Source organism: Metopolophium dirhodum, chromosome 2 (assembly GCF_019925205.1).
Source record: "Metopolophium dirhodum isolate CAU chromosome 2, ASM1992520v1, whole genome shotgun sequence".
NCBI classification, from domain to species: domain Eukaryota; kingdom Metazoa; phylum Arthropoda; class Insecta; order Hemiptera; family Aphididae; genus Metopolophium; species Metopolophium dirhodum.
Window position 1 is genome coordinate 13,663,211 of NC_083561.1, and position 12,406 is coordinate 13,675,616.

A 12,406-nucleotide genomic window follows, 5' to 3' on the forward strand; every position below is an offset into this window, starting at 1 on the left:
TTTAATATTTTAACAATTTTTATTTTTAAATTATTTATAAAATAAAAATATTTATATATTAGGTTAGTTCATGTTACCTAGCCTAGGGTATACATATCAACCTACATAATGTACATACTAAGGTAACATTGGTAGAATCAATACAAATAATGATATTAGTTAACTATATTATACTTTAAAAAAAGCAAAATTGACGATACAAGTAGTTATAACAATAACGTATGTATGGTATAAAAGTATTAGTGGCGTGAATGATGTCTGATGGGAGAATCACTCAAATTCTTGGATTTTAGAGTTAATGTTTTTTTGCGATATCATAGATAATTTATTTAAGACTGTATGTTGATAATTATTATATAGTTTTTATTGTGAAATCAGCGTTTCCAGTATAATATTATTAATTGGTGGCAACTAATACTATAGCTTTAGCTTTTACTTAATTATTTTATTTTGTTGGATTAAAAACATGGATAAGACTTAAGATCTATAAGATAGGTGATAAAAAATAGACGGGTTTGGCTTTATTAATTATTAAATATACATCGATGTATTGAAGTGGAAGTTCAAGAAATCATCATAGACCGGTTCGTAAATAAAAAACACAGTTCACGAGTAGTTGTAATTATAGGGAGAATTAAATAGTCACTTTTATAATAATTGTTTTAAAATTTGATAACACCTTCCGATTCTTCGCTATTTAATTAAAATTATTCAGCTCTCATTTATCTGTGTTAATACAATTTTTTTTGTAACAGTAATTTCTGTCATTAATAAGTATTATAGAATCAATTTAAGCAACTTGTTTTAATATTCAACTTCAACAAGAAAAGAGTCAGATTTATCAATATTTAATTTAAAAACTGATCAAGTGCTCTCTTTTTACAGTAGTCTCTCACTTAAAAATCTATTATTTAGTTCAGAAATTATAGTGTTTAGATCTAATAATGAGTATTTTCATCTGGTGCTAATGAACATAATGTATATTTAAGGTTTATTCCATTTACAGTAGGAAGTAATAAAACTATTTTTGAGTAAAGTATTTTTAAAAGTCCTACGTTTTGATGATAAATTACTTAGTTCATCTAGATTCAATTTTTAACCTTAACTTATTACTATTGTTTGTCACTATTGTTATTATCGCTATTACTACTACTTATAATTATTATCATGTTAAAATAGTCAAAAATTAATGTTACTAATTATCCATAGATGTAGATAACCTTTAAGCTAGGGATGTCTTATTATGATAATAATAAAAAAAAAGATTCAATTTTTGAAACACTTTATATAGTTTATACAATTCTTACAGCTAATTTTATATATTTAATAGCTCTCTCGCTTAATACCGATCTCCTAAATTTTACTCTCTCTGAGCCGATTTCTCTAAATGTCTATACGAATAATGCATATTATTGTGGTTGCCGGTTGGTAATGATAAGAAAACGAAATTATAGATTAAAGAAATTTCTTTCACTAAATAATGTTTTATATTTTTATCAACTATCAATAAAATGTAATGTCCCTCCTGGCCATTTACTATTTAACTGTGGGGATAAACCTATTCATATAGCCAGCTATCCCTATGAAAGTATTAAGCCTACCTTTTAAGTATTAACCCGTATAAAGTGAGTGTACTATTTATGTTTCAAACAAAATTAACCACACCAATAGTTGAATTATAATAATCAAAAGAAATTAGAATTCATTTTAACGATGCTTTGAGAAAAACTATTAAAATTTCGATCACGTGTAATCAACAAAAATTTTAATTTTAATTTTTTTTTCAGTCCCACCTGTCAGACGTGGATCAAACTTAGAACTAGACTTCCAACTATCTCTTCAGTTTTTGAAAATGTTATCAAAATCATGTAGTCTTTTGGTTTATAAATCACGCTACCACATAAACTTTTTCTATATTTATATAAATACGAGTTTTCAGACAATATATTTAGAGTTTAATTCTTGATTGTCACCGGGTTATATACACTTATTATTTCAAAAACTATGAACGTTTTTAAAAATATTATTTTTACATAATTTTATAATTATTTATTTATTTTATTTTATTTCACATATATATGAATACTGAGAAAACTCGTGTGGGGCCCAATTATAAATCATATTAAAAACAACATTTTTTTTTAAATATAATATATTTTTTACTACTTTTTATCGTTGTAATTTTTTAATTTTTACCTTTTTGCTTGCAATTTTAATTCCATATTCCAAATCAAAATATTTTTTATAGTAATTCGATATATAATAATGTAATTTTGTATTTTAGTTTATGGGTTGGAACTTAGAAGTATTTAAAGCTTATCGTTGTTATGTGGGACAGTGGTATTCTGCAAAATGTTGATCCTATACTCATCTAAACTGTAAATACACATTTGAAAGTTATATCTGATAAGCTATTTGTCCAAAATTTGATTTTTGTAGTTCGGAATACTCCAAATAATACTCTGCTTAGGAATATTAAATTAAAAATGCATGTTTTCATTCAAAAGAGTAAAAAATTAAAAAAATTACAATAATGGAAAGTAATAAAAATATGATCTAATATATTTTGTTTTGTAACGACATATTTTATTTAAAACTGTAAAAGATATATTTTCAAAAACGTTGGTGATCTATGAAATAATTAATGCCTTACCTACGTTAAATAATTCACCCGATATTATGTTTTCTATATAGATATGTATGGAAAATAAAAGCAGTGCGGGTCTTGTACTCATATTATCATAATAGATATAGATAATGGTGTATTTTGTTTTTTTATTTAAATTGTCCCTCTTTTATCAAGATGAATGTATGATACGCATGTGCATTTACCCAACACTAGTTTTAAAAAAAATCTCTTGGGCCTTATAAGTTTAAAATATAGTAATTTAGATTAGGCTCGAGCAAATTTATTTATTTTTTTATAAATGGAAAATCTTGATAACACATTCATGTATTTCAAGTCGTTAAAGAGATTACAGCACACGTATATTTCATACGTTTTAGACAAATAAGCGGTGGTAAATTAGTAATTAAGTATACTTTGCAATGTCCGATTTTATTTGTGTGTGTGTGTGTATGTATGAATTATTCTACAAAATATGATTATGCTATTTAAGAAGTCGATAATATTAAGTATGACATTTTAAAGAACCTTAAAATTAAGATATTATTGTGAAAATTCCGTAAAATATTACAAATTGCATTTGTTTTTATTTTGGGCACATCAGATTTTAAATTGAAAAAGTGATTCCTTAATAGCCTAGACGTCCAGTCGTCCAGAAACGTATGAGTTCAAACAATTTTTTTCTAAATTTCAATCAAATTTCAGGAAGAATGTTTAATTTTACATTTCACTTTCATGTAGTTTTTAAAGTTAGGTATAAAAACAAAATAACATTCAATTTTCCGTGACGTTTTGATATGTATATGCGCGTACGAGAGTTAAAATTTAAAAGCGATAACGGATTACACACACTAATAAGCACTACTCTCAAACCGACACAGCCCAGATGGACATAATTAGATGAAATTGTCTAAATATTACTCCTTAAACCATGCCACGCTCCAACCCCTTTAAATTGTGTTTGTAATATAATATTCCTATATGGTCCGAAATCCAAATGTTTTTAAATGGTTAACGGCATTTCGTATTATTCGCATTACAACAATATTAACGTCCGACTTTATTTGCAGATAACGAATTGGATATTATATTGTAGTAATTACGTTGCGTATTTACGTCTATTATTATACGAAATTCCGATATGCCCACTCAAAAACAAAACACAATAATAATAATATTATAGAACCTTCATCAAATAGCAGCTTATCCGGAATGTGCTGTATTAGCCTGTGATAAATTGAATTATGCAAACCGTGCGAATTTCCAGCACAATAATATGCTATTCTGTCACTGACCATATTATTATTATAATGTTGAAATGTTTATATTTTTCATTGGTATGTAATTAATATTTTCGCCGTGTTATTTTTCAACGTTTCGATGTACGAAATAAACTCGTTACTGTATGTAGATTGCTTGACTAAAACCCCTTAAATACAACATTCGTTGTGTAAAAGTTATTGCGTGGTAGAATATTATTCACGTGTTTAGATAGGATTCTTTTATTATTATTATTTAGTCAGACACAAAATATTATGAATTATATAACGACCGACTAGGTAAACAAATATTATTATTTTCATATCGTAGATGATGCTGATCGGCCGGAATGAATATATTATTATGATATTATGATTTCGAATGTTCAAACAGTTATAATATGGGTACAGTAATACGGGATGTATTAATAAATCAATTAACATAATACATCAGGAACAGTATTCTTACATTTTTTAAAAACAATTATATTTTATACATTATTATTTTAATTAATTAAATATAATATTACCGTACAATATAACTGGTTACATATTACTTAAGCTTCCTTGTGACAGCAGTAATTTACACCCATCCTCCCGGTCCCTCTCTCAGTGATGCCACTAAGAGGGGCAGTAACGCATAGCCCAAAATGTCTATATAACCAGCATATAATTCCCAAAAATCCTTAAAAAAAAACAAAATAATAATAAATTGATTTATGGTAAAGCCCCCTCCCTTCCATCAGTTTCATTACTTAAGTTACCCATCTGAGTGCTACTGAATTTGCATGTATACGGAAAAAAAAAACAAGGAAAAAAAATCACGGAAAAAACCAAAAGAATAAAACCAACAGAAAAAAAATAATATTGATAACACAGCAAATAGATTGTATATTATATTTTGTGATTATGCTAATTCTCTGATTATATTATCACTTTGGTCTTTTTTCCGGGATTCGAATTTGCAGCATACCTTTTTTTTCCGTATGTTATCACTACATGGGAGTCGGACTGTTTTCACATGCCTTAGCCACCATGTAACATGATTTCTTAAGTCAAAAATGTATAAAATGTTGATTGATCTCACGTGCCGAAGTTGACTTTCTTCAGTGAAGAGGTTGCAGCATTATCTACAGGTGATAACTACAACTTACCGTATTATTGTGATTTGTGATGAATTGTGATATTAATGTATTACCATTATCTACAGACGTCAGACGAGGTTATCTGATTAGAACTTACTGTACTGTTATAAATAATCGTATTTTTCAACTTTTCATATATGATCGCGGATTACAGTAGTATGATTATGTTGGACATGTAAATATTGCCTTTATGTATTTATATTATTGTCAATTTGTTCAAATTTTATCATTGCAGTCGAGTTGGCTAAAAAAAATGTTGACCCCGATATTAATTTGATAATCTTCATTCTTTGCAATTTAAATAGTTTGCAATTCTTCAAAAAAACTAACCACGCAAAATATAATAATTTATAAGCTATAAAATGGTTAAATCATGAACTAAGGTTGATAGACGATTGTAATATTGAATTATTTCTTATTAGTTCGTAGTTCAAATATACAGAATGATTCACCAAGCATGCTTAGCGGTGGCTCACCTACATTTTTTTCATCAACAATTCATTTATTCAAATTCTGATTTTTTTAGTTTTAAGTATAGGAACCATATTTCCAAATACTTAGATTTTTTAACTATTTAAACAGTGTCCTGCAGCGATGGAAGTAACCTTTTTCAAATGTTAACCTACCTAGTTTTCTTCTGTTAATGAGATGATTTTTTTGAAAATATTGATCTTTTTACGCATCTACTCTCGATGTTTACGCACACTCATCTTTGGATGATCGACTCCAATTTACACCAATTTAGTTAATTGGGAGAACTTTGTAAGGGTTCCCTCACGGTCGAGCACTGTTGAGGACACCGACCACCACACATCCGAGACTGGTTATAAGGTCGGAGAAATAGGGATTTATCTTTTTATATCCATTTTATTTTAATTGTCATGATATTATGTATAATATATTATTATGAACATTTTAAAATACAGTTGACTAATTTAATAATGTATTATCTATGTGTTTAATATATTTATGACAACAAATATGCATAATTTATACAATAATATAATATAAAACCCGACACCTGTAATTGAACACACGTGAATTTAATTTATATAATTGTGTATTTTACGCATTTCTATACTAACCGCTTTTTTGGCTAAATAGTTGTTAGTAAATTAAACAATTAGTAAAGTAAAATAGTAAAATAGTTAGTAGGTACATGAAACCATTATAAATCTAAATGATAATAGTAATTATGATACACATATCATAATATAGTCTGAAACATTTATTATTTAATATTTATATTAGTTATATACAATTTAGGTACCTACTTAAGAGTATAGGACAAAGGTTTTAAATTATAATACTTATAAGTTATAAAAACTTTATTATAATTAAATTGCTCATTATTTATAATCAAGCCAGATGAAGTGGATAGTATATTATTTTGTTTTTATCGAGTTAATTAAATAACTTACGACGTGATAAACCATATTTAGTCACGTAATCATCGTAAGCGATCTTCAAAAAAAAAGCCAATTATGCGTTCAGTGCGTTCAAATAGTGCATTCAAAGTGGTTTAGCGCCGAGTGTGTGCAATCAACTTCTCAACTTTTGGTATTTGTCCCACACGAATTATATTTTAATAATTATTGCTCGAATATTTTATCATAAAATAGCTTTAGAGTTTAGATTAATAGCGCAAGACGCGTATGTATACCCCTGTACATTGTACATTAATAAACAACGCGTTGAAGTTTGATTTTGTCCTCGAGACATAATAATAAAAATATTGTACATAAATTATTACAAGAGCTATCACGAGGGGAAATCCTTGACGCAAAGTCCTCGAGTTTTGACAGTCACGAAATGCAACATTATTTCTAATTCAACAATAATAATATTATGCAGAGTTCTAAATTCTTATAATATAACAAGTTACAACCTATTCGTGTTCGTAATACGTTATCAGTTTTGAAAATCGTGAATTTTATTTGCTCAGCATTTTCAGCACTAGTAGAGCCGAAATGATATCCAACTTATATATAGGCGACCGACTCGGCCGAACATTCGTATTATTATTCACAATTGGGTCATTGAACCACACAATAATAATGTTGCGTTTAAAAACAGGCCACTGTACGGTTAATAATCATAATCGTAATCATATTAATGTGACAAAATATAACTTTTTTTTATGAGTAAATGACATTAAATACTTGTATAATTCATAAAACACGAGCGCGTGTATGGACATTACGTAAAGTATTACCGTAATCATATTATAATGCTTTATTAGTTTATTATCTATATACACTCGCGCATTGTCGATCCAGTCTAATACGAGCACGAAGTATCATTTTCAATATCGTGTGGCTACGTAATATATATTATACGTCTATATAACTACAGTCTACATAATTTATTACGAGTCGATGTAGGTGCACACTGCACGCTACACACAATTGCCTGTAATTTCATATTTATATGCGACACAAATAGATAAAATTATATTATAACACACAAATATTTACAAACCACACGTGATCGTATAAATGAATTTATAGGTACGTAGGATCTGTATCAATTGCGTTGATTTATTTTATTCGGGATGAAAACAAAAAAAAAACAAAATTAAACATTTTTGTAAATGATATTTTTTTTTTTTGTTATTAAAGTATTTTTTATTCAATCTGTTTCAATACATGAACAATAAGAACAATTGATGAAAATAAATAAAATAAAATAGAATAAAAATAAATGGAATGATATTATTAAGTATCCGAATAGTTTTCAATATTTTAAATTATGGTAATCTATACCACATAAAATGGCGTTTTAAAATATTATAATGGTATAATTATTATTATTTAAATAGTGTAATAAATTAAATTATCATATTATAATATGTCTAATATTTGAAACACCCGTCAAGTAACGAAAAAGAAGGTGGTTGATTTTTTTTCGAACACGATTTGACGTTTTCGAATAACTGCAGATGGTGAGATGGGATAAATATAAAATGAAGAACTTGGTGTCTTGTACCGCGTAAAGTGGATAAAGATGAATACTAATACGTATCAGATTGTGCAGCTCTGTTCGTAAACGTATAAGACGTTTAAACCCAAAATGCTATTGATACTCGTACGTATTTTCTCAACCATAATATTATATGTATATTATAGATACGCATATACAGGCCGATTCTTTTATCCAACAAAGTCCATTATTTTAAAAGCTATGAACGTTTTTGAAAGTATTTCTCTTGCGCAAGTACAAGTACTTAGTAGTACAACTATTTTTTTTTTTCAATTTTTTTACACTTGTTTGCTCTGCAACTCATCTAAACTTTATAATATAACTATTCAGTTACTCGCCTGACATTTGGATTATGACGTTTCCAAATAATCCGCAAATACCTAATATTTTTCCAAAGGTAATATGAAATTAAAAATGTATGTTGTCTTTCGATTTTCAAAAAAGTACACAAAATATAAAATGATGATGATAAAAAATTGTAACAATAATGTTTCGTAATACCTTGTATAATTATGCAAAAAAAATTTCTCGGCCTAACCTAACGTTCATAATATTATTTAGTTTTTGATACGATGAATGTGTTTGTGTTCTTCGATAAAATAACCAACCTGTAGGTATCATATGCGTGCTGCTGTAAACGTCGTCTTTGATGATACACAATCATTTTTATTCCCAGATATTACGTCATTGTCCCCAAAGGAATTATTGATGAGTTTTTTGATATTTTCCATCTCTCGTTGTCTCAATAACGGGTTTAGCCATCTATCGTACGCTGCAGATAATATCGGTACCTACCTATATGTGTGTACAATATCTGCCATTGAAATTGTTGACCCTATTCGACTACAACAATATAATATAATAACGTCGAATTTATAACAAAAGTATCGAGAAAAAATCACGTGGTGAGTTTTGCCAGCACCCACAATGTCGAATAACCGGGCAAGACTCGGGACTCTGTTATATTGTGGTAGCGGTTTCGAGAGTTCCGAGTTTAATTGGGATTCAATACCTATAATAAATCAAAAAACGATTCTGAGGTAAGACTGGTTTCACTCTATTCCTAAGAATATTTTATACATTATTTTATATCGGGTATAAATTATTGGTAAATGGTAATTTATTTTTAGTAATACGGTTAGTTGAACTATTTTTACTAAGAACGTTGCATAATTCTATATAACGGTTATTGTCATATTATGTCATATACTCATATATTATTGTTATTAACTTATTAGTAAAATACAACAATTTCTACCGCGAAATCATAGAACTGTCAACAGTGTCAGTAGGTTCGTAGTAAAAACAACTAAAATTAGTCTGAATAATTTGAACATATTTTCAACGTATATAGATAATAATAATATTATAATATACACTGTTGATAAGTTTAAAATGTCTACGATTAATATTGCTTAAATTAACTACAGTACTTATTAATAGTAAATTTAAGGTCGTTAGGGATTAGGGGAAGAATTATTATATTTCGTTTGAATATTTAATTTCAGCGAAAATTGAACACCACATGCTTATTAAAAAAATGTTATCCTTGAATTTTTCGATACTTTGAAATTGCTATACCTACATATTGTTATAATATGAATACATGATCAACACACGAGAAACTTTGTAAAACATTTCATAGCTTTTAAACCGAGATATTTTAACAAACTAGCAATAATAAATCTCAAAAATAAGTTGTTTTTTTGGAAAATAATTTTATTGTAAGTCATATAAATATTATATAACGCAACTAGTAATTACCTACTAATGTAGGTCATGATATAATTATCATGAAAATAATAATGAAGTAGCGAATGCCATATAAAGTCATTGGCATTTTTAAGTAGAACAATATTTAATAAATTATGATGCATGGTTTTTTTCTTTTTTAAACCGTTATTGAAATATTAAATCATGGCAAAAACTATTATTCATCTATTATAATATAATAGTTATATTGCTCAACACTACAATAGGTGACATATTTTTAATCTATGCATTTTTACATAAAAATATTAATGTCATATTTACAATGTATATAGAGCATGTAGAATACTCCTACGTATCACATTGTATGCCGCTGGTTGCAGGATAAATAAAATTTATGTATGATTCAAGCAGGAATCAACTGTGTTGCCTATCTCTCCCGTAATCGCAGAGTAGGTTCCCAAGTAAATTTAATACCTATACAATCAGTTAAATCAGACATAATATGATTATTCAAAGTAGGTAGTGAATAAATAACATGGAGACGCGTTATCTCATCTCAAGTGAATGACATTTTTAAATAATAAGAAATAGTATTTGCACGTGGTTTACTGAAAGTGGTAGTGGTAGTGGTAGTGTTAGACTAGGACTATTTTACGGTTTTGTTACCCGTCAGATGTATGCATTTTGATAGTTCAGTTTTTTAACGACATATGCCATATTTAATATAATATCTCGTGTCACGGTATTTGTCGTCGCACTCCTCCGAAATAGCTACACCGATTTTAATTAAATTTTTTTTGTATATTTGGTTGATATAAGAATAGGTCGTAAAGTATTTTCCACCCTCCCGGGGAGGTGCTCAAACAGGGATTTTGAAATTTACGGTGGGGATTTTTGTTTATAAATGATTGTTATTGGTTATAACTTATAGGAGAAATAATTAGTAGAAATTAGTATTTATTATATTTATTTGGTTGCCATTGGTTAATCTGGCAGATCAGGTGCAAGAATGCACCAAATCAAATTTTCGCACTTTGCCTACTTGGTATGCTGTCACACATTGTCTGCGATTCGACATAGTCGGATTAACTATCAGAGAGGCTGAGTTGCACCCAAAAAGAATAGTAAATATATAGATAAATATGTAAAGAATAATCTTGTCTGGATTTCATGGAATCACCTATATCAACCATTTAGAATAAGTGGTAGAACACTCCTGCAGTCCTACGTATCACATTGTTGCTGAATGCTGGATAAATAAAAAGCATTAATGCTATGAACAAGGAAGGAGTCAACCGTGTTGTAAGCCTACCTCTACGGTGATCACAGAATAGGTTCCCAAGTAAATTGAATACCTATACCTGTATACGCTGCAGAACGCAGTTAATTCAGACATAATATGATTTTTTAAAGTAGTGAATAACAGGGGACAAGTGCAGGTTGCTATAGCAACATTATGTTCCTACTGATTTCAATCTGTACAAAAAAAAAATCATTGTAAAAACAATAGGCACTTTGCAATCTTATGAGAAAAAAACAATGCACTATTATTACAAAATATGATTTTTTTATCATTAGTATAATATTATAATACCTAATTGCAATCATATCAGTTGTTGGTTGTGTTTTTTTTTTTAATAGGTTTTTACTGTTTATACGTACGTTTTTATAAATGCCAAGAGTATTATATAGTATATACCTACTATATTCGTAGGTACTATTAACTATTAGATTTAAAAATACAATAATACGCTCGATTTCGCGTAGGGTGGTCTGTTAGATATATAAGTTCTCACTTCTCGCCGAAGTTTGACGTTATGGTTTTTTAAAATATTATTATAGTAATATAATTTATAGCAAAAAACTTTCAAGTATATTTTTTTTTATTTAAGATGTCTAACTTTAGTACTTATTCATTAAATTTAATAAATATACAGTTTAAAAAATGAATAATTTATTCACTATAATATACACTATTCAAAATTGCTTAGACCACCCTATAGAAAATATGAGGTTGATCGTACCTAATGCAATAAATTAGTAATTACTATCGCATAGTCATTATATATTAATAATTAGTAATGTTAAAAAAAATGAAATTCACGCTGCGTTGAGATATGTTCCTTTAATAGTTAACATGTAGTAAATAATTCGAACAGAACATCGAATGAAGTTTTTTCAATATGTGTAGGTGCCTCGCATGCATTATATTAATCTCAATAACCCATATGGATACAAAATATACACATAAAAAATTTGTTACAACGATACTAGAAGTGTTATAAAAGTATACAAAAAAATTCCAAAATTATATCCATTGTTAATTCAGTTCAAATTATTTATGCATACTTTGAATATTCGGTAGTATTCACCGGTTAAATTTAATTTGCGTAAAATTAAAGTTTTAATGTATCTATTAAGTCATGGATTGTAAATAATTTATGATGGCCTGCAGTGGTTTTACATTTTACAGACTGGTTCTAAGAAATGATGTAAAATCTAAATAAAGATTTTTGCATCAAACGTATTTTTACGGTGATCACAGTTTATAATAACTCTTTTACAAAGAAGTCGTATATTAAATAAATCGTTTTGGAAAGTTAATCATAAATAATCGTGATTTCAAATTCTTTTTAAATACCATCTTTAATCGCATATATACAATATTGCATTGTCAATCG